At 36.7% G+C, this 25055-nt stretch overlaps 2 protein-coding genes across 3 annotated transcripts in view; one reads left to right on the top strand and one right to left on the bottom strand.

Annotated features, from left to right (window-relative positions):
* The window catches only part of LOC145672906 (cytochrome P450 4C1-like), a 151792-nt gene extending 143495 nt beyond the window's left edge, over positions 1–8297 (bottom strand). The window contains exon 1 of one of the 2 annotated variants that reach the window (XM_081742107.1): positions 8180–8297. The gene's annotated coding sequence lies outside the window, so the exon portion shown is untranslated. The remainder of the gene's footprint in view (positions 1–8179) is intronic. The other variant, XM_081742108.1, reaches the window with a different exon arrangement.
* LOC145672905 (cytochrome P450 4C1-like) overlaps positions 1–25055 on the top strand; it is a 323535-nt gene that overhangs the window by 54279 nt on the left and 244201 nt on the right. The gene's annotated exons all lie outside the window — the stretch shown is intronic.

Here is a 25055-nt window from a genome sequence, read left to right as displayed (position 1 = left end):
GAGAAAAGAACAATTTTAGATATTATTAAGAAGAGGAAGAGAAACTGGTTGAGACATTGGATAAGAAGGAACTGTATCATGAGGGACTTCTACAGAGTATTAGAAATGGTGGAGGAGAAAAGAACAATTTTAGATATTATTAAGAAGAGGAAGAGAAACTGGTTGAGACATTGGCTAAGAAGGAACTGTATCATGAGGGACTTCTACAGAGTATTAGAAATGGTGGGGGAGAAAAGAACAATTTTAGATATTATTAAGAAGAGGAAGAGAAACTGGTTGAGACATTGGATAAGAAGGAACTGTATCATGAGGGACTTCTACAGAGTATTAGAAATGGTGGGTGAGAAAAGAACAATTTTAGATATTATTAAGAAGAGGAAGAGAAACTGGTTGAGACATTGGATAAGAAGGAACTGTATCATGAGGGACTTCTACAGAGTATTAGAAATGGTGGGTGAGAAAAGAACAATTTTAGATATTATTAAGAAGAGGAAGAGAAACTGGTTGAGACATTGGATAAGAAGGAACTGTATCATGAGGGACTTCTACAGAGTATTAGAAATGGTGGGGGAGAAAAGAACAATTTTAGATATTATTAAGAAGAGGAAGAGAAACTGGTTGAGACATTGGCTAAGAAGGAACTGTATCATGAGGGACTTCTACAGAGTATTAGAAATGGCAGGGGAGAAAAGAACAATTTTAGATATTATTAAGAAGAGGAAGAGAAACTGGTTGAGACATTGGATAAGAAGGAACTGTATCATGAGGGACTTCTACAGAGTATTAGAAATGGTGAGTGAGAAAAGAACAATTTTAGATATTATTAAGAAGAGGAAGAGAAACTGGTTGAGACATTGGATAAGAAGGAACTGTATCATGAGGGACTTCTACAGAGTATTAGAAATGGTGAGTGAGAAAAGAACAATTTTAGATATTATTAAGAAGAGGAAGAGAAACTGGTTGAGACATTGGATAAGAAGGAACTGTATCATGAGGGACTTCTACAGAGTATTAGAAATGGTGAGTGAGAAAAGAACAATTTTAGATATTATTAAGAAGAGGAAGAGAAACTGGTTGAGACATTGGATAAGAAGGAACTGTATCATGAGGGACTTCTACAGAGTATTAGAAATGGTGGAGGAGAAAAGAACAATTTTAGATATTATTAAGAAGAGGAAGAGAAACTGGTTGAGACATTGGATAAGAAGGAACTGTATCATGAGGGACTTCTACAGAGTATTAGAAATGGTGGGTGAGAAAAGAACAATTTTAGATATTATTAAGAAGAGGAAGAGAAACTGGTTGAGACATTGGATAAGAAGGAACTGTATCATGAGGGACTTCTACAGAGTATTAGAAATGGCAGGGGAGAAAAGAACAATTTTAGATATTATTAAGAAGAGGAAGAGAAACTGGTTGAGACATTGGATAAGAAGGAACTGTATCATGAGGGACTTCTACAGAGTATTAGAAATGGTGGAGGAGAAAAGAACAATTTTAGATATTATTAAGAAGAGGAAGAGAAACTGGTTGAGACATTGGCTAAGAAGGAACTGTATCATGAGGGACTTCTACAGAGTATTAGAAATGGCAGGGGAGAAAAGAACAATTTTAGATATTATTAAGAAGAGGAAGAGAAACTGGTTGAGACATTGGATAAGAAGGAACTGTATCATGAGGGACTTCTACAGAGTATTAGAAATGGTGGAGGAGAAAAGAACAATTTTAGATATTATTAAGAAGAGGAAGAGAAACTGGTTGAGACATTGGCTAAGAAGGAACTGTATCATGAGGGACTTCTACAGAGTATTAGAAATGGCAGGGGAGAAAAGAACAATTTTAGATATTATTAAGAAGAGGAAGAGAAACTGGTTGAGACATTGGCTAAGAAGGAACTGTATCATGAGGGACTTCTACAGAGTATTAGAAATGGCAGGGGAGAAAAGAACAATTTTAGATATTATTAAGAAGAGGAAGAGAAACTGGTTGAGACATTGGATAAGAAGGAACTGTATCATGAGGGACTTCTACAGAGTATTAGAAATGGTGGGGGAGAAAAGAACAATTTTAGATATTATTAAGAAGAGGAAGAGAAACTGGTTGAGACATTGGCTGAGAAGGAACTGTATCATGAGGGACTTCTACAGAGTATTAGAAATGGTGAGGGAGAAAAGAACAATTTTAGATATTATTAAGAAGAGGAAGAGAAACTGTTTGGGACATTGGCTTAGAAGGAACTGTATCATGAGGGACGTGCTAGAGGGTATGGTGGCAGGAAAGAGAGGGAGGGGACGAAGGAGACTACAATTAATGGACTATATCGACAATGAGATCTCGGAAACTACAGGCTCTAGAAAGATGACTTTTTCATTGATCGATTGGAAATTTTGCGTAGATTGTCCAGTTCTAATTGAATATTTAAAAAAAAAAAAAAACATGGCCATTATTTCTTTATTACATTTTTACGGATACAGTGGAAGTGTTGAAATTAAAAAAAACAAACAAAGCATCATATCCTACGCGTTATACATTCCAACACCACACTTGTATATAGGGGTTGCATATGTCTCAGGCATTTGTTTCATGGCCAAATAATAATGAAAAAGGATGGATAACCATTTCTCCAGTGTAAGTTGAATCATTATTTTTGGAGTGTTTGGTCCAATGAACACCGTATATAACTGCCATTATAATTAATTGTGTATGTAAGTTATTTGCTTATTACATACTGCATGCAAGAAGAAAGAAAACACTGGTCATGCATGATTAGAAACTCCAACCGGAAGTAAGTTCAAATTTTGGAAACGGTGCGAGATATTGAGAAAAAAATAATCGATAAAATCTTCCCTTTATGATACGCCTTGCCGATTTTTTCAAGACTTCTATCACTTGTGTCTGTAAAGGGACATGCACAGATGTTGTGATGAATGAGAAGGATATTTATGTTCATATGCAAATGATGCGCTGTGTAGAGAGCGCAGGTTCAGCTAGTTACATACAAAAGTGTTTGTTTGTTTTTCAGGTATACAAATCCATAGGTTATTTGCAAATTCTTTTATGTATATCCATAGGGTAGAACGGTGTCACAGGGGAAAAAGTAGTTTAAAATTAATACCAAAAATAGAATATCTGAATTGCTTCTCATGTTAGGAAGATAAAACTCGGTGTATAAACTTATTTAAAAATATAAATAGTGTATTTACAGTCTGTTAAAAATACAGTGGGGGTAAGGCACCCCTAAAGGTGACTTGTACAAAATAATCGAAAACGATATATATTATTTACAAATTCATAGTTTACGGAGACGCTGAGATGAATAGTGACAATCCAAATGCCATTTAAGTTCAAATTCGGCTTTCATCGTCATAGTGGTGAGAAGAACTCAAAAATAAAATGTCAATAGTTTTCGGGGTCGTTAAGCTTATTGGTGTTATCCTCGATGACACTTGATCCCAAGGTTAGCCACGGGGTCGCGGTTGCTTAGTGGTAGAGCGTTCACCTCTGGTGCTTGGGGTCCCGGGTTCGATCTCAGCCTCCGCCAAGTGAACTTTGTGGTGGACAAACACCGTGGGAGGGTTTCCTCAGCGTTCTCCCGTTTCCTCCCACTTCCTTCATTCCACCATTTCATTCATTACTCATCATCACCGTCTCCTTTAGCCTAACCGGCATAACCGTGGGACTTAAAACTCAACGATTTCATTTCATTTTCCAAGGTTAGCCAAGAAAATGCATGCCATCAGGCTCGAGAATTAGCAGGACATTGGGCGTAGTTATTTAGTTTATTCATCTCTTGCTTTCCAAATGTTGTGTATAATCAGTATTCTTCTTAATTTTCACTAGTTTTTAACATTTGCGGTTTTGATAGAACAGTAAGAACTACGTATATAGAATCTATCTTTTGGTTGACAAATCTATTACCAAAAAAGCTCTTTGTCTTTTCCTATTTATAATAATTATTATTATTATTTCCGCTTCATAGAAATCAACATTGGAACAAGTGTGGTAGTAGATTTTTTGCTACTTCCACTAGCAATAGAAAAATTTAAAAATAAAATGAAAATCTTTCTGCTCAACGTCTCATTATTATACCTTTTAGACTAAGGGAGACGGAGTAGAGGAATTAACTCGGAGATTAAATCTATTATTGCGGTATTGAATAAAAGAAAAACTGCTTCTCGCTATCACCTTTGAATATCTCATAGATCTTACATCTGTCCTAGGACATTTAGACTGGCAGTAGAAACAGTATAAGGTTAGTTTTAGACGCAAGCATTTATCGTAACAAAAATCGTATCATCGATATCCTCCTGTGTAAAGTACCAAATGCTATAGCATTTCCCATGCCATGGCATATCCTATGCCATTTCTTGTCGATAGAGCCTGCTCTATTTGGTAGCGTTTTCTCCAGCATTTCTGGTCCGATTGCAGCGGTGTGTTAAAAAGAAGTGAAAGATTTTGTGCCACGTATCCATGCTCTTTGTTTTGTGTGGGAAATTGAATTGTCTTAAAGAAAAATGAGTTGAAGTAAGGATGCTATTATTATGCTGATTGAAAAATATAAAGAGCATCTTTGTTTGTACAAAGTTAGAAGTCCTTTATATCATAATAATCATATGCGACAAAGGGCTTTAGAAGAAATAGCGACTGAAATCTCTGTTTTTAGTTTCGGAGCCATAATTGCGCTCTTCTCCAGTGATTTGTTTTACGTCACGACAAGATGCTTATCAAAATGCTACCGTGTAAAAGCAGCATATACTTTTGATGCCACAGAATATTATACGAGATTTTTGACCGCACATCTGCTACGATAAATGCTTCTGTCTAAAAAATAGCCTAAGGATAATAGAAATATCCAAGGGAGTTTCCTAAAATTGCAATGGGATGTGATTGTGACTGTAGAAACTTCAACGATAATGGAAATGTTCTCGGGATTTACCTTGAATTTCAATTAGAAATGCCTGTCACAGTGGAAACTTTAAAAACAATGAAAATATTCATAGGATTTGTCTTGGATATCAATGGGATGTCCCTGTCATACTAGAAACATTAGAATAATGGGAATATCCATGAAATTAATTTTGGATTTAAATGGGATGTTCCTGTCACAGTGGTTAGTAAAAGTATTCATAGAATTTCCCTTGCATTTCGATGGAATATGCCTGTTACAGTTCAAACATTGAAGATAATAGACATATCCACGGGATTTCCTTCTGATTTTAATTGGATGTGCCGATCACGGGAGAATATTTGGTAGTTCAAAAGTTACCGTGTGATTATTTCACAAAGATCTTAAAAATTTCCTACAGAAAATCCTATTTCTGACATTCACACGATATACAGGGATCTTCATTTTCAAAACTGAACGTTATAATCCTGGGAGACCTATCAATACCCTTGAAGATTAGTCGCCTATGTTGTATGTGAGATAATCGTAATTGTTCGATATAATTAAAGGCAAATAGAATCAAATCACAAGTAAGGTAAATATTGACAAATTAAAAGAAAAACAAAGATGAATGATATCAAGCTGAAACTGTAAATTACCAAGTAAGACGAGCTTGCAACTAGTGTATTCCTGTGTACAGTCATGTTCTAAAATACCCGGTCCCTATGTCACTAAGAGACCATTCTGTTTGTTGAAATGTAGCGTTCCTTTTTTAGCAGCAAGGTTGTATGTAACATGGACTTACTATAGTTTAAGGAGGAGTCCAAAACACCGTAATACGTTCAATGAAGCAAGGAAGCTATCGTTCCGAGCAGGCCGGCAGTGGCAGATAGACTATCAAGCAAGGATAACATTCGTAATTACTTTCGTAGAAATAGGTAGAGCACCAATTTTTGATTATGCATACCTCGGGATCAAATGAATGGTTGGCATCTATCAACAAACTCATTTTCCTATCTTTTGACTCTCTAAGTCCTGGCCAAAATTGGTGGTCACCCATAAAGTAATACTTGAGATTTTGTATCTTGACGGTCGGTGGCCGAGGCAGACATACATAAAGGAATGTCTGATAAGTAAAACTCCCTAGAAAAAAATGTACACCCACCGAAATAAATTTACTCCCTCATATTTCTTAAATTAAATAATGTCTAACTGCGGTTATCACTGAAACATTTCTTTTTATGAAAATATGAATATAATCTCCTGAGTCATCTAAGAAAATCACCAGAAAAAAATCATCCAGTGAAAATAATCTATATCTTCCGGAATTTATTCATAAAAAGTTAGTTATACCATAGTATAAGATCGTAAATGGAATGTCGGTGCATGAAATGGAAACGAAATCAGTAGAGCTGTTTTTAGGGATGGTACCGACACGGACTTTTATATACCGAGACGAGACCGAGATCGAGACGCACTTTTACATACCGAGATGAGACCGAGACGGCGATTTTTGACTCGAGACGAGGTCGAGACCGAGACCGCTACTTATCAACCGAGACGAGACCCAGACTGTACAAAGTCTCGTCTTGTCTCGTCTCGATACCATCCCTAGCTGTTTTCCAAAATTTGAAATCTTTGGTTTTTACTGTCTATAGTGACAGCAACGACTCGAGAAGCCTGGGCCCTACACGAATCATAGAACTGCTTTCCTTTACGTGTGATGCATCGGGAGAATTCGGTACAATTCGTGGAGCTGCTTTCCGAATGCACACTTGAGAAAAAGTAAAACAGCAGAGCTGCTCCAATTGCCGAACTTAGAAGACATGCAATAACACTAACACTAACAATTATTGGAATTAAATAATAATAATAATAATAATAATAATAATAATAATAATAATAATAATAATAATAATAATAATAATAATAATAATAATAATAATATAAAAGGAAATATAAGTACAAAATGAAACAGCGGCAATCTGACAACACTGCATTCTCAAGAGACGTTCTCTGTATAGCACGAGATACGACACTGGCATAATACTATGGGTGGGGATTGACGACTGGGACATGCCCTCGCGTACTATTGGGTAGTGAAACTGGTAGAACTAGGCCAAGCTTCACGACTCCTCGAGATCACTACAGCAAACTACTTTTATTTTCGGCACTAGGGAGAAAATTCAATCCTTCATTTCCTGAAGAACCTTATTAAAAACACACACACATTAAGTTTAACATTTGGTCCAGATGCCTTAAATCAGTTGAAAGCTATAATTAAATTTATTTCATGATTGCTATTTTCTTTTAAATAAAAGTAAAATCTGACTACAACGAACACTCATTATTTTTTTATATGTCTTACAGTTTCGGCAACATATCAATTGCCTTTATCAGATTCATTACCTGATGAAATTAATGTACCATTGCCGTAACTGTAACACTGTAATTGTAGTAAGTGTTCGCTTTGATCATATTTCATTTTTATTTAAGTAGAATAACCAATATTCAGATGTTCTTCTTTCCTATCACTCGACAATAAAATAAGTAAATGAAGCAGTTGAAAGTGCTCCAAGATCATTGCCAGAACGAAAAAAAAAATCTCATTAATTCCTACAGACTTTATACCAATTGTTCTATGTACTTTATTATTATACTCATTAAACATTTTTTTTAAATATATCTATTCATTTATAATTTTTTTTAGTACTATTTTTTTTCACATGTTTTCTTTAAGAGTTGTATTAAAACGTTCTACGATATGTTGTTTTATGAAGACACATCCCCAAAATGAAGAGCTCAAAATTGAAAAATTCACAAAACCTGTCTATGACACGATTCCCGAGATATGGCATCTTAAATCTCTCGAAATCCGAACTTTTTTGGCCAATATCTGGGGAACGCTAGCCAGTTGGCCAGCGGTCACCGGTTACCATTTGGTACCAAAATGTTCACCATCCTCTTAGGTATTGATCATCACCAATATGATCTCTCTATGATTTACGATTCCCGAGATATGGCTTCTTAAATCTCCCGAAATCCGAACTTTTTTGGCCAATATCTGGGGTACGGTAAGAGTGACGCGAAAAATTCCAGATATTTTTTGATGCTCTATCGAATGCAGGACTCAAAACTAAAAATTAACAAATAACAGACACACACACAGAGAGACAGAGAATTCAGTAACGAACATCTTAAGTTCATTGAATATGTGTCGCTCATTTTGTCTGTGCATAGCACATCTGTGCGTGAGACAAAGCATCGAGTACATATCCTTAAGTCAATACATACCTGTTCTCGAACTCCCTGCCCAACCACTGTTTGTCAATTACAAGGTGGAACTGTCAGATACTACATAATGACAAAAATTGATTTCTCCCTGGGAAACTATTAGTGTAGTTTATGACACTTCAACAGTATGGTAAATGATAAACCCATTAGTGTAGAGATCATTTCTTTTCTCATCCTTCGTAGAAAGGTGTCAACTGCTCATTAAGTTGGCTGATATTAAACGCTTTTCACTCGTCCACGTGGAGCTTTGGGTAGCCTTGCTGTTTGGTCTGTGTGTGTGGCATAATAGGCCTAATAATATATATATATTTTTTTTTAACGATTGTATCTTATAACCTTACATATCACGATCCTCTAAATTTCAATGTCTGGCACTGAACTTAAAAAGAGAAAGGTTTCACCTTCTCAAAACAGCATTTGACCTAATATAGGACGATTACCTGTATATTACCGTAGAGAACAATGTTTATTCTTTTCTTTCTTTTTTTTAAAAAAAAGAAGAAGAAGCATATAGTTGTCTTTTCTTCATGTCGTCATGGTTCTCTTTCGATGTCCATATAATTAAAGGTCAGTAATAGATGTTCCCTTGGAAACCCGACATTCTATTATATGTACACTCATGTCCAAAATTATTGTCGCATGACTATAAATATGTTGTTATAATAATATAATTTCATAATGAATTCGCCTGGTATTTCTTAGAATGTTGGTATGTGTATAATTGACAAAGACATGTGTGTGGAAAATTTCATGTCAAAAGAGCAGTAAATAAGAACAATAAAACGAAAATAAAACTTTCTTGTCCATTTAGCAACATTTTGTTTTACTCATTCTAATATTATTTTCGTATTTATAATTCTTTTCCTATAAAATTTGCCACAAATATACATTTCCCGATTATACACATAGTATCAGTATTAAAAGTACCCTGCAAAATCATTATCAAATTATATTCTTGCCAGAAGACAGTTGTAGATATACGACAATCATTTTGGACATGAGGGTACCCTTTATCTCCATACCACAAATACTCCACTACGAACTATACATCATATAACTGGAGACTGGCCGTTGAATTGGTGACACAAGAACAATCTCCAGTTCGACATTTTATTGCATCTAGAAATATAGCACCTCAATATATTTGGGAGATGCGTTGAACTCAGTTTAATTTTCGGGAACAGATCACTAGCAAAATATGTGAGACTTTAGCAGAACCCTCTTTTCTGCCCTTGTATTTTTCATAGTTGTTCTGGTAAAGGGTTAATAAATGACACATCTAGATGTTTGATAGAAATAGCTCAGAAATATTATGATTGACATGTTCTATTTTTATCTTGATTAAAATAGTAAGAGATAAGTATGTTCGGTTTAGAATGAATTTTAAAATATATACAAACAAACTAGATCCGCATAGCATTAGACTACGATATGACTTAGGAACTAAAGATTTGTGTGAAAATATGTTATTATGTTTTTGTCGTACAAATAAACGTTCGTTTCATGGACTGCATAATTCAAATTTCCCGGGTTTTGATGGCATTATGGGTGTAGCTCGTGACTAGAAAGTCCATATAAACATATTCAAACCCAGAATCAGCTTAGACAGTCTGACAAAATTTCATAAAATGAAAATTTTGAGTTTAACTCACAAGGAAGGTCCATAAATCGGTAGAGTTGAATTTTGATGAAAATTAGTGACAAGATTCAGTTCGAGTTGCTAAGCAACGTAGTGATAGCCAGTTGATGTGCAAATGCTTCGTTGAGAAGCTACCCGACGCCATCTTAAAATCCGGTAGACAATATCCTACACAAAAATGTAAAAAAAAAAAAAAAAAACTCTTTTTAGATCTGACTTCACTATTGTCCAGGATAAGTCACTTATATGTGAGGGTACATCCAGTGCATGATCGCCATCTTGAAAGGCGCCATATTGAATTGCAGACAAACCTAATAAATGGCAAGGGGGTCATGTGAGGTATCAAATAGCACTGGAATTTACTCTTGAATCCATTTCCGTAACCAAAATTTACATATCTGCTTTCACTTAAGAGGTAAGAGCTTTCTCACTCACAAGAACATAATAAACTATCCGAATTAAATTGTGTTATGAAATGCGGTCGTGCGAGCAGCTGCAGGGTTTTAACTAATGCAGTATATCTGCACAATCCTTTTGGTATTCTCTGCTCACCAGACGGTGTTTCATCGTCCACCAGTCTATTCCATCGCGCTTCGAAATAGGTATAATTTGTTGCAATGCTGCTATTCCATTTTTCACTACGGACATTTCAATTTTAATGATTTCTCACACAAGACTCAAGACCTGATTGGTATACTGTACATTAAGTGACTACTACTGCATTAGTTAAAACCCTGCAACTGTTCGCACCTTCGCATTTCATAACTCGCACAGTTTTTATATTTTCTTGTGAGTGAGAGAGTTCTTAACTCTGAAGTGAAAACAGATATGTAAACTTTGCTTAAGAAAATGGATTCAGGAGTAAATTCCAGTACTATTTGATATCCCACATGACCCTCTTGCCATTTATAATATTTGACCCATTCAATATGGCGCCTTTCAAGATGGCGATTATGTACTGGAAGTACCCCCACATATAAGTGACTTATCCCGATTTACAACGGTGAAGTCAGATCTACCAAAAGCTTTTTCATTTTTGTGTTAAAAGGGTATTCTTTTACATTGCCTACCGGATTTCAAGATGGCGTCGGTATAGGAGCTCAACGAAGCATTTGCGCATTGAGTGACTATTACTACGTTGCTTAGCAACTCGAACTGAATCTTGTCACTAATTTTCATCAAAATTCAATTCTCACAGTTTATGGGCCTCCAATGACAGTATGTCTTGATCACTGAAAAACCAGAGGCGATATGCCTTCAACACTGAAAAACCAGAGACAGTATGGCATACCACCGCATACCGTCTTACTTCGACCACTGGTTTAACATCCCATGATTATGCCCTTCTAGGCTAAGGGAGACGATAATTAAAGCAAGTGAATGATGATGCAATACTTGGTGGAATGAGGAAGTGAAAGGAAACACGAGTGGGCACGATGTTGTCCACAATAGACTTACTTGGCCGGAGATCGAATCAGGGACCCTACTCATCAGAGGTAAGCGCTTTACCACTGAGCCACCGTTTCTCCAATATCAATCCTTAAAATCAAATATCGATCCTTAAAATCAAATATCGATCCTTCAAATCAAATATTAATCCTTCAAATCAAATGTCGATCCTTAAAATCAAATATTGATCCTTAAAATCAAATATCGATCCTTCAAATCAAATATTAATCCTTCAAATCAAATGTCGATCCTTAAAATCAAATATTGATCCTTAAAATCAAATATCGATCCTTCAAATCAAATATTAATCCTTCAAATCAAATGTCGATCCTTTAAATCAAATATTGATCCTTAAAATCAAATATCGATCCTTCAAATCAAATATTAATCCTTCAAATCAAATGTCGATCCTTAAAATCAAATATTGATCCTTAAAATCAAATATCGATCCTTCAAATCAAATATTAATCCTTCAAATCAAATGTCGATCCTTAAAATCAAATATTGATCCTTAAAATCAAATATCGATGCTTCAAATCAAATATTAATCCTTCAAATCAAATGTCGATCCTTTAAATCAAATATTGATCCTTAAAATCAAATATCGATCCTTCAAATCAAATATTAATCTTTCAAATCAAATGTCGATCCTTAAAATAAAATATTGATCCTTAAAATCAAATATCGATCCTTCAAATCAAATATTAATCCTTCAAATCAAATGTCGATCCTTAAAATCAAATATTGATCCTTAAAATCAAATATCGATCCTTCAAATCAAATATTAATCCTTCAAATCAAATGTCGATCCTTAAAATCAAATATTGATCCTTAAAATCAAATATCGATCCTTCAAATCAAATATTAATCCTTCAAATCAAATGTCGATCCTTTAAATCAAATATTAATCCTTAAAATCAAATATCGATCGTTCAAATCAAATATTAATCCTTCAAATCAAATGTCGATCCTTAAAATCAAATATTGATCCTTAAAATCAAATATCGATCCTTCAAATCAAATATTAATCCTTCAAATCAAATGTCGATCCTTAAAATCAAATATCGATCCTTCAAATCAAATATTAATCCTTCAAATCAAATGTCGATCCTTAAAATCAAATATTGATCCTTAAAATCAAATATCGATCCTTCAAATCAAATATTAATCCTTCAAATCAAATGTCGATCCTTAAAATCAAATATCGATCCTTCAAATCAAATATATTTAAATATATGAATAATTTCATCATTGTGTGACGTCGGGAAATGAGTTAATGATGCAAGATTTGATGATATGATTGAACCATTGTAAGTTAAAGAAAAACAGGTATTGAAGAATTCGAGTTTATCTATGAAAATGAATTTCTGTATAAATGAAAGCCCAAAAAGATTGTTGCAACGTGTGTCCCTTATCGAAAAAAGTGATGATATGACCAGGAAACCCATTAGGACAAAAGAACATGTTTTACCAGAACACTTTTTCATACCCTCTGATTAATTTTTCTCTTAAAGGCAAAATGTACACAAATTATTCAATACGTTTGTAGAGTCAAGACTCATAGACTGATATTTCAAAAAGAAAGAAGAAACCAGAAGAGAAAGTGAAACCATTAGGACTGAAAACACTGTTCACATTTCAGTGCCAAATATCCAGTCAAAGCCAAGTTTAACTTTCAAATTGCGCCATAGGTCTTGATTATCATTACAGTAGGGTAGCCAACTTTTGAACATGGAAATACTGGACACCCTCCTGGAGTACGTATACTCTTAAGAGTCTTCATCCCGATGAAATTAAAATACCGCTAATTTTACAGTAATTATGTGATATCTTCAAATAGATAAAAGATAATCGAAATGTGGTACAAGAGCGCCCTAGACAATATTATTTTACACGAGAAACCGTTATCAGGACTCACTTATCTGCTTTCGATTTCGAGCCATTTTGAAAATCGGCATTTATTTTCGCGTTTCTAAACAGCTGAAAACGGAAAGCCGCTAGGTGACTTGTGATAACGGTACCTCACGCAAAATAATATTGTCTAGGGCGGTCTTGTTCCATGTTTCAATTACATTTTATCTATTTGAAGATATCACATAATTACTGTAAAATTACCGTTATTTTAATTTCGCCGGGATGAAGACTCTTAAGATTATGACATCATGGCTCGTCAAAAGTGTGAAGAACATGAAAGTAGTTACTCACATAAAATTGAGCGATTCAAAGTTTAAATTTAATAACTTTAGTTACTTTTGAACCATTTAGTAAACTTAACTTATTCCAATTATGGTTGAGTCGACAGGTAATTTTAGTGGTCTATCATCAATAATACATGGTACTTAAAACAGAATAGTAAATATAATTATGGCATGCACAAAATACACTTGGAAAAAAAAATCTTACTAGCTTTGCTGGAGCTGGTTATGTCTCATAATGTCAACGTACTTTTAGTGGATCTGCACACATGATTTGATTGAAAGCAGTGTTTCTTCCAGACAGGTTTTTTGGGGGCACTGTCCCCCCAGGAGCTCAGAGAGTGCCCCGCCCAGACGAGACCGAAATAATACGTCTATAATATAATAAACAAAATAGTACCAGCAGTGTCCCCCGAAATACTATGTGTGCCCCCCCCCGGAACATTTTTTCTGAAAGAACGACTGACTGGAAGATGTAGCTGAGGATAAAGCAGTGCTTTCATTGATCTTTAGCAGTTTTGATAAGTTCAGTTTTTTTTTTCCCCTTCAACTTTTAGGCAAATTCCGCGCACGATAGGTCGATATCAAAGTGAATTATAAGCTCGGCTTTTTTAAGCATGTTCATCCACAAACAATTCATTTCGTCATTCCAAAATAATCTGACTAGAACACAGAATAGGACTAGTACCACAAAAAATTATCGGACATTTAAAATGAAGTCGATTTTGAAGAACGGAAATGAACGGTTTTGAAGTCGTACCGGACACCGGACAAAGACATCAAAAACCGAACTATCCGGTAAAATACCAGCCAGTTAGCAACCGTAATTTACAGGTTAATTACGCCAACCAAAAGTAAGTTTATTTACCTTCCAAATGATCTACTTTATTTTAATACTGATTACTTTATAGCCCATTATTAGGTACTATGTATTCTTGCATTTTCGCTCATGCAATCTTAGAAAATTACCGACATTTCAGTAGATGAAAATTTAAAACTGAAACTCAAGTTGTTTCTAGTAATATACAGACAATACGAGTAAGTCATATGGAAAGTTGGACTAAAATTTAAAATGTTGATGTGAAGGTCCTTTTGTGGAAATACAAGAGGAATGGCCTTGATGACCTCATATAGAGAGTTCAAAAAAACGCGGCATAGTGACTGAGTACCAAAACAATAGGCAGTAAAATCCAGTGATTATTGTGAGAAAAGATTACACTCACAGTTTCTCTCTCTCTCTCTCTCTCTCTCTTTCTCTCTTTATTTTAAGCTCGACGTATGACAGCTGAATATTTACTATTTAGAAAATTCTCATTACTCATGTATGCACAAGTTACTGCATTAGTGCCATTGGAAACAACATTTCTTTATTTCTCATTTATAACAGGAACAGAAACTTCATATCGCACTCTAGTGTTCAGTATTTTCTCCAATGCACATTCAATTACTTACAATTGCGTGATGCCAGTTTTTTTTTTTTTAATTTCTTTATTGTGTTCTATTGCCGCCAGTGTATACAAAGGGTCATAATTTCATCAGCAATGAAGAAGTACTTTCTGAACAGACGGTCTTTCAAGTTTTTGAACGAGTGGAAATCAATACTCTTATCACAATGCATATCTCACAGTTCAGAGGATTCACATTTTTTTTTTTTTACTCATGTTTAGGGCCGAAAGCTTCATAGCGTTCATTTGGCGTGGAAAAATCCGGTTTCAATTCCTGGCGGGAGCTTATGTGTTTCAGATCCCACGTTAAGCTGTAGGTTCGCGTCTCATATAGCCCCATTGCTAAAAGGGACGCTAAACTCAACATCAGATCAGATCAAATCAAATCGATAGCGTTCATTTTCATGTCTACATCAACTCGTTCTTTGGCTCAAGCTGAGGAGTCGTAAGTAAATTACGCTACAGTCTGCAGTGAAATGGCCCTTCTTTGCATTAAGGTTAGGTGATAAACTTCAAAGACGCTTGGTTATAAAACCGTTAGCATTTTTAATGCTCTGTTAAAATTATAATATTATTGATTTCATGTTGAAAAAGGTGCGTTAGTATATAATATTTCACATTGCCTACTTCATTTAGTTCAATCATTGACCACTGAAACCAGCACGCGCAATGTGAACAAACATAGCAGACTTCTTATCTGTTCATGAGAGAGTTTCCTAGATGTTGGCTTGTGCGGCGTGGACCACACGAATGTCCAGCAAAATGTCCAGATCTTACTCCGTGTTTTTTTTTTCTTTCTTTCTTGTGGGGCTACACTAAGGAGAAAGTGTGCAAGTTTAAACCCTTAATACTGGAGGAATTGAAGCTACGGATTCAAGAGGTTATAATTGCCAACACTCCAATCAATTTCCTTCAGTGGTGTGGGATACCTGGGTTCGATTCCTGGCTGGAGCTCATGTGATTCGGATTCCATGTTAATCAGTAGGTCCTGTCTCATTTAGCCTTGCTGCTGAAAGGGACGTTAAACTTAAAATCAACTCAATTTCCTTCAGGAAAGTATCAATTGTATTCCTGGCAGTTTGAGGAGGCTAGTTAACAACACAGATTCATATTTTGAAATTTAACATATTATTTTGTTCTATTATGTAACGAAGAACATGTAAATGGTTTTCTAATGAATAAGAACCAATATTACAGAATTTATAACAATTTTTTGATAATTAGTTATTTTCCACCCACCCTGTACATGGTGGATTACATTACCATCAACATATTACAATCACAGTATTAAAAAAACTGACATCGTGCTATGGAAAGCGTTTGAACGCATTATGTATGGCAAATGTTTTGTAAAGTAGGTTTCTGTAAGATACTCTGTAAATATTTTCAATACACTATTTGTCATTCATGTTTTACAGAAAAAACGATCCTCTCTGTTTCCGGGTGACCCTTGTAGAAAAGTACATGAATAAATAACAATTTCATAAATTAACATAAATAAAAACAATTTCATAAATAAACAAAAATTTCATGATTAAATAACATAAATAAATTTAAAGATAACCAAGAAAGTTCTGTCGCTTCCTGTGGAAGTTCGTGTTCAATTGGCCCTCACACTGTGAGTTGAATCCGAATGGAGATAAGGCGAAGGTTACTTATTGGCGTGGATATATCCAACACACCACCTTGTTTCTGGCAGTCCAGTTACACCGTCAATTTGCGTAAGGACAGAGTTAACATGGGACCTCAATAGTGCTTCATAAGAGCGTGTATGCTGAACGAGTTCAAACTTGAGTCAAACGCCGCTGCAGCGGGGTAGAAGATATGCCAGGCTATTGGTGAGGGTCTCGTTACCACGCGGACAGTTCAGCGGTGGTTTAACAACTTTAAGGACGGTGACGAAACACTTGAAGACGTATCACGTGCTTAAAGACCAACACATGTACAAAATGAAGATCTGCGGGAAGCAATTGAGACGAACAGTGGTTAGACATGTGAGAAACTGGGACTACAATTCACTGTGAGTGGAGAAACCATTCGGCAGCACCTCCATCAACTTGGGAAGCCTACAAGTTGGATCGAACGGTCCCAATGGTTTGACTCCGGGCCAGAAGGGAACGCGAGCAGACACCTGTGTTTCTTTGCTGTCTCGTTTGAAGAAGGGGTCATTTCAGGACAGGATGTTGACATGAGAAGTGGGTCCGGTACAAGGCTCTATGGCGCAGTCATTATTGATTAGTATCCCATGAACCGGTTTCACAAGAGCCGAAATCAGCACTGCACTAGAAGAAGGTCCTCCTGTGTGATTGGTATACTGTTTGCGGCATCGTACATCAGGAACTGCTACCAGCTGGTCAGAGCATCAATGCAACAGTGTACTGTTAGCAGTTGAGCCGTGTTCAAGAAAACCTGGAAACTGTGGAGTCAGTACTTCCGAATCGCAAAGGGTTACTCCTGTTACAGGACAACGCTAAGTTTGTAGAGAACTCCTTGTTTGAAGAGAAAACCAACGGCTAAGTTATTTTTACAAAATCTAGAACAGGTTTGAAGTTCTAAATGGATTTAGGATAGGTTGTGTTATGTTTTAGACAAATTTTATCTGGAAGCATTGCACTTCGTGGTCGTCCTGATCTAGGTAAATCATCAACATTTCCTGTTGGCCTGAATTTGGGGATTAGTTTTCGTACAGCACAGTCTGTCACCGGCTCGCGATTAGGATGTCGCTCATCGAAGAGGGCTGCTATTATTACTGAACTCCGTCCTCTAGCCAAAATGATAATTTCAATTCTTTCCTCTCGAGTTAACATCCCTTCTTACCTACAAGAAAAAAAGAGACAGTCAGTTTCCTTCCATACCATGCTCCACACATAACAAAATTTAAGTCTAGAAGATAATATAACCTATACTAAATCCATTCAGAACTTCAAAACCGTTGCAGATTTTGGAAAAATAACTTCACCGTTAGATTTCTCTTCAAACTATGATGTTGTTTAATATGTGACGTGACCATTTTGTCATTTAAAATAAACAACTTGATCCCAATATGGCGGCTATCAAGATGGCGGACGACAACATTAACCACGTCATAATGTTTCCACCTCCCACCAACATTGATCCTAATTGACCTCGGATCGACTGCATTTACAATTTGTCAAATATTTAACCCGGTCCAGACTTTCGGCCACAGCCTGTATAACTCTGAAACTACCCTCTTTTGAGCACAGATCCATATAAATTTTATTTCTTCTTTTGGTGTGAGTAATCTGCTCCCCAAATATTGCAACCCATTTTTGTAACACCCTGTATATAGACCGTAATGCAAAATCACTTCACACAGAACAGGTCCTTCCTCATCTTAATATCTCGCCTTCAAAGCAACCAGATTATGCTACTCAGCCGTAAGTCCTGGTTGAGTTGAAGGTAGTAAAACTAGTGTTAATATTAGAGAAAGCACTAAAATCCTGTTCGGCGTAAGCTCTAAACTGCGATAAACAAAGCCACGTGAAACTAAATCTCGCTGATTTGCTGTTGGCCTACCGACGCTGGTACTCCTCCGCAAAATAGTTCATATGATTTGATTATTGCTTCTACTGTGAATCTCCATATAATACTACTATATTATTATAAATGACAAAAATATAATACGTATAATCTAATGATACTGCAATCGAGTGTGGTTAATGAAACAATAGAAATAAACACTAAGCATGCGCAGTAATTATGGCGCCAATTTAACTGTGGAGGCATGTTCTGCTTTTAAGTCTGAAAGATGTCTTACATGAATCCCGGTTCAGCGACTGTTGTGGTGAAACATCAACAAGGTAAACCTTTACTCACTAAGCAACAATTGTTTAACAGCGAAATTCAAATACTTTTTTTTTTTTATCTTTCGAGTTTTTCCTTTCTTTTCTGCTGCTGCTGCAAGTATCTGGACAACAGAAGACAGTATTGTCAAAATGCACGTGTATAATTTGCTCCTTCTCGTGGGAGAGTGGAAGTGATACATCAGTAGCCAACCGTATTTCTGACAAGCGGAAGGATACAAATATTTTGTTTATCGGAGTTTAGAGCTTACGCTGAACAGGGAATAGTTGTACGCTTTCCTTTCTAGAAACGAATAGAAAGAATCGATTAATGTAATGGGAACAAATGTACGAGGTAATATCACAAGTTTCAATTTTGCCCAGTTTCACACAGAATTTTACCTTCGTTCGCTGTTCTAACTTTCCATCCATGATAAATTCGTAGACGTGGTAACGCACATGGTCAGAAATAGCATCAGCTACACTGCTCCCGATTTACACAGGACGATGTCTCTTGGCACACGAAGATCGGTGCTCCCTGTGGCTCTGCGTGCAGCCTTGCGCTGCCATCTGTTGGCGTGTTACAGAACTAGAATCGAAACTTTTTGATACCACCTCGTATAAGTTGACGTAAAACGTCTTACTATTATATATTAGTATCTGTACTATTTTGAGCAGAAATGTGAAAATTACGAAAAATGTATTTAAATAAAGAAAAATGAAAAAGATAGTAAAATAAAATAAAACAAGTGGAAGCATTCAAAACTGTGAATATGAAGAAGAAAGGAGAAACTTTAACTAATGGAATAAAACAAATGTGTGCTTTCATGTGCCCTGCTTGATAGCTAACATACATGCGAGCATGGTCCCGCATTGATACTTGATCGAGTTATTATGTGCCTCAGGTATAAACCCGGGTAAAGGTTTGGATCCCGCTTAACGAGTAGGTCTCTGTCCTGAGAAACGATGTTAAGGTGGCTTTTCCCTCCCTCTTCTCCAAGTATTTCGCTTTTTCTCCACCAAACGCACACTTTTACAATTTAGCAATCACATTAGCGCCTCTACTGAAAAGAACTGAAAAATCGTAGCGCTCAATTTGAATGTGTCCAGGAAATTCCTGTGACTGAAATATTCACACTTGAAGTGAGTCGGGGAGAGAAATCCAACAGTTTTTTTTTTACGTGCACCCGCAGTTAGTCAGCATATTTTTTACAAGTCGTGTACAGCTGTTTATTAGTTGACCCCAATTAATTAATTAATTAATTAAAAGAATTGAAAGAAAGCAAAGTTTAAGGTGGTAGAAGAGTATTACAAATAGAATTAAAATAGAAAAATAAATAATTGTGTCATATGTTCACCATGTAGGAGTTTGGTTTGTAGAGCGTGATATATTTTACGAGGGCCATCCGGAAAGTGGTACCCGTTTGCGCCGCATGAAGCGCTGACGACTCGGGGAGCCGCTCTGCAAGGTCAGACCGCGTCAGTGGCTTGTCTGCCTGCTCTGTGCGAGATTGCGTGACGCTAGCAGTGCCTGTGTTGTGTCTGTGCTCTTTTGTAATGATTAAACGAATTGAGAACCCCGCCAGTTGTGAAGTGAGGGCCGTGATTTATGTTGAAACCATAAGTAACAGTAGTTTTCTATTATTCCCGGTTTAAGTAGAGAGATCAGATTGGAGAGGATTAATTAATTGCAGGAAATCTCTTCTCATTATCTATTACTATTTTTTACTTTATAGCAATCAACATTAAAACCGGAAGTGGTTTATTTCTACCACTTCCGGAGAACGGATCAATTCTATTCAGCCAGCTCAGATCCTTGCTTTTGACCATTCTACATTCTGGCAAAAATTCATGGTAATCCATAGGCCTGTAGCCAGCCCAAAAACGTAGGGAGGGGGAGCTGAAGTTAGGGAGGGCGACCCAAACATTTTATAGTTCATCACCATATTATAGTTAATTTGCAAGCCTACCGTGAAAATTTTAGGGGGCAACCACAATTTAGGGTGGCTCGGCCCCCCTAGAGCCCCCATAGATACGGGCCTGGGGATCCATCAGTAGTTTTTGAGATTTGTTGTCTCCCGGACGGCAGACAAGATGGTAAACCAAACTGATTAATAAACTGGTTAGAACATGATTTCAGGAGAGGTTGTCTTGTTATGGGACAAATCATTGTAGGTGGCTAATGAGGAAGGGCAAGAAGATTACTTGTGTTAGACGATATTGCAGAAGATGAATCTTATCATCAGAGACAGAGACATCATTGTTTAGAGACAATTTTCATTGTAAGAAAGGAAGGGATCATCGCCATCATCACAGGTACTCTGCCATTGTTGGCAAATCACGTTGCAGCTGAAAATTTTCCATGGTTCCCGGTCTTCCGCTAACCTCTTCGTCTTCACGTACGATTTTTTTTCTTTTGATATGTCTATTACTTGTAGTCTTCTTTGCTCTCTCCCTCCCTTTCCTGCCTCTATAGCCTCTAACATGTTCCTCATGATACAGTACGTATCTTCTTAACCTATGTTCCAAACACTTTCTCTTCCTATTCTTAATAATATCTAAAATTGTTCTTTTCTCCCCCACAATTTCTAACTTTCTCTCATTCGTTTTCCGCTCGATCCAGCTAATTTTATCTATTTCTTTCCACACCCAGATTTCGAAAGCTTCCAGTTGTTTTTAATCATTTTTGCCTAATATTCAAGTTTCTGTCCATACAATACAATACTCACACAAAACATTTTATAAGTCTTTTTCTCAACTCTTCGTTCAAGGTACCACAAAATAGTATTTTCTTCCTCTTAAAGGCTTCTTTCTTCATTCCTATTCTTCTTTTTATTTTACCTTGACACTTCCTCATCACTAAAAGAGATGGAAAGAGTGCTAAAATAAGGCGAAAAGAAGGAGAAGAAAAATGGTATTTCTCTCGACTATTTTGATAACTATTCTTTTATGTTATTGAAAACAACTTAATGTAAGTTAAAATACGTATTTCTCTGTATATAATATACCTAATTTAGATTATGTACACTTCTAATGGGGGCGGATCCAGGGGGAGATCGTGGCGATCGCCTCCCCCCACCTCGGCCAGAAGAGGAATCTTTCTTATTTAGTATGTAAATAAAACCCATCTCAGAGTTTGGAGCTCTTAAAAGTAGCTCTAAGTAGGAGTATTACAATTCACCGCCCCCCAAGAAGTCCGTTCTGGATCCGCCCCTGACTTTTAATACCTATAATATATATAATCTTCTCTATAATATACCTATATTATATACCTATGCTATATATCTATAATATACCTAATCTTCTCTATATAATATATATCATAATTTAGATTATGTTGAATAGGTTGCAAACCTAAATTAAAAAGAAAAAAACTTATCTAAATCACGAAGGAAATACACAAAATTGTTGTGCTTAATAGCGTTAAAGTTAATTCACATTACATATAGCATACGGGTGTCCACGGGATGTCCGACACTGATCCGCAATGGATAACGTAACATCCCGGGATCTTCCGAATGAGCTCCCGGGACATCCACAGGACGTCCGCGGTATATCCAGGTGTCCGCTAATATCCTGGAAAATGGAATATTCTACACGAACTCAAAGGGATGTCCACTGGTAAATTGGAGGATAATGTGGTCCTAACTATGTCCAGTGTGGGATTTCCCTCGGATTTCCTGTCCCGCCCGGGACTTCCCATGGACATCCTACGTTCAAATTAGTGGTGGGCACAAAAACCGGTTTTTCGGTTTTCGGTTTTTCACCGAAACCGGTTTCGGTTTTCTTCAAAACCGGTTCGGTTTTTCACCGAAACCGGTTATCGGTTTTCTCCAAAACCGGTTCGGTTTTTTAGCTGGTCCGGTTTCGGTTTTCTTCAAAACCGATTCCAGTTTTTTCCAAAATTTGTTCTATTTCTGACCAGAATGGTGTTTCGTTGTTCTCCGGAAATCGAATTTATTTCCACAGAAATAGTTTTATGTGTTTTCGAAAAGTTTTGACCGAAACCAGTTTCGGTGAAAACCAAACCGGTTTTGGAGAAAACCGAACCGGTTTTGGAGAAAACCGAAATGTCGGTTTTTCGGTTTTCGGTTTTTATAAAAACCGGTTTTGCCCATCCCTAGTTCAAATCCATAAAGACATCCCATGCAGGATGTCCATGGGATGTCTACTGATTGTTCCAATATTCCCGGAACTATATGGAATAATTGGGATCAAAATAGGATGTCCTAGGGACGTCGTGTGCGACATAGTGTGCTGTACCCATGTCATTCCCTGCCACGGTTCATCCGTACATTTCACACATGCCATAGTTTGCCACTACTGCTTTCTATCCGTTTGCCTTGGTTCTGGTGAACTTCGTGTCGCTTCGTGTGCTCCGAAGAAAGCCGAAAGATCAAGACCGACGAGCCACGATTGGACTGATTTCTGTTCAAGATGGCCTGTTGGCACATAGCATGGGAACAGCACGGCACGTCATGAATGAATTGAAAAAAAGACAACCCAATGATGTTCAATGTCAAAATCTGAAAAGAAATTTTGAGTACCATGGTACTTACAGGGCACGGCATGGGAACAGCACAGCCTGGGCACGTCATGTGTGAATTAAAAAAAGTCAACCAATGAATTTTTGATGTCAAAGTCTGAAAAGAAACTTTATTACCACGGCATGAGAACGGCACACAATGTGTAAATTAATATTAAAGCCTTTGGCGCGAGAAACCCGAGTTTGATTCCATGGTAGGAGCTCATGTGGTTCGGATCCCTCGTTAAGCTGTTGTATCACATCTCAACCAACCTCACTGCTAAACTAAATGCTAAATTCGGATCCAACCAACATTAAAGCGTCTCTAGGTTGTAAACAGTCAGCGTGTTTCTGCTTGGAGGTCTCAGTAAATGTTAAAAGTTATTTCCACATTCAGAGAGCCAGTGAGGCTAACTCCATATTCACTTGGAATGGCAACTCTGTAGATGTTGCAAATTCAGAAACATTAAGAATCTTCATCCCAGCGAAATTAAAATACCGCTAATTTTACATTAATTATGTGATATCTTCAAAAAGATAAAAAAAATAATCGAAATGTGGATCAAGGGCGCCCTAGACAATATCACTTTACATGAGAAACCGTTATCACGACTCACTTATCTGCTTTCGATTTCGAGCTATTTTGAAAATCGGCATTTATTTTCGCGTTTCTAAACAGCTGAAAACATAAAGCCACTAGGTGACTTGTGATAACGGTACCTCACGCAAAATAATATTGTCTAGGGCGCTCTTGTCCCATATTTCAATTATCTTTTATCTATTTGAAGATATCACATAATTACTGTAAAATTAGCGGTATTTTAATTTCTCCGGGATGAAGACTCTTAAGATTCTTTTGAAGGCTAACCTCAAGTTTTTAAGGTAAATAGCACACGATCCTTTAACTAAGTATTGGTGTTGCCAAGTTTCTTTTATGGCAACCGTTTCATATTTGTAAAACTGTTGGTACAAAAACAGTTCTGTTTGCAAGACATGAATCTTCTCAAGCTGAAGAAGTTGGAATTTGCTGCTGGCTCTCATTTGGATCCAGAGAAAAAAAAAGTTCGATGTTGTCAAAATTCTCATGCAAGAAACAGAACACTCACGACCGGGAAATTTGGAATGGAATTTTAAAAAGTGTCAGTAAAAGGAGAGGAAAACGGAAAAAAGGTGCTATAGTGCTGCCAAAATGTCTTGATCCATGGCAAAAATGCTAACTAAAACTCAGAACCTCGACACACCCACGCGTTGAGACAATGACGGTTCAGCTGTTGCTAAGCGAGAGAGCGGATGGCAAAAGAGAGTGGAATTCCTTCAGCCGATAACAGCGCTTGGAACGGAATACTAGATGTCAAGGGATTGTGGTATATCAATAGAAAATTATCTGTATTCCCAACTTCGCGTTTCCAACTTTCCAAAACAAAATGTAGGGATATATCATACAGGCAATTGGTTGGGGGAGGGAGAATGAAGTGGTTAGGGATGCGCACGAGACAAGATTTGTGGCTGTCTCGTCTCAAAAATGTGCTGTGAAAGTGATGTCTCGACTCGAAAAACGTATATTTTACTATTGGAAGAGCCGTGTCTCGAGCTCGACTCGAATTTTGTCAGGAAAATTCTGTCTCGACTCGTCTCGTGTGCATCCCTAGAAGTGGTCTTCTCTTCAGTGTGACAATATAATGCAACTCTTTGTAGTGAAGAACGAATCACATTAATGTAGTTGATAAAGGAAAGTGAAACAAATAAAATTACATAAGTCCAGGAGAAGACCCAAGACGGTCACCTCGACGTGCAGTGAAAAAAAAAAATCTCAGTTCCTC

The sequence above is a fragment of the Thermobia domestica genome, chromosome 16 (assembly GCF_964235325.1).
Source record: "Thermobia domestica chromosome 16, izTheDome1.hap1.1, whole genome shotgun sequence".
NCBI lineage: Eukaryota > Metazoa > Arthropoda > Insecta > Zygentoma > Lepismatidae > Thermobia > Thermobia domestica.
Note: the sequence above shows the minus strand (reverse complement) of the source record. Positions and strands in the feature narration are given on the sequence as shown.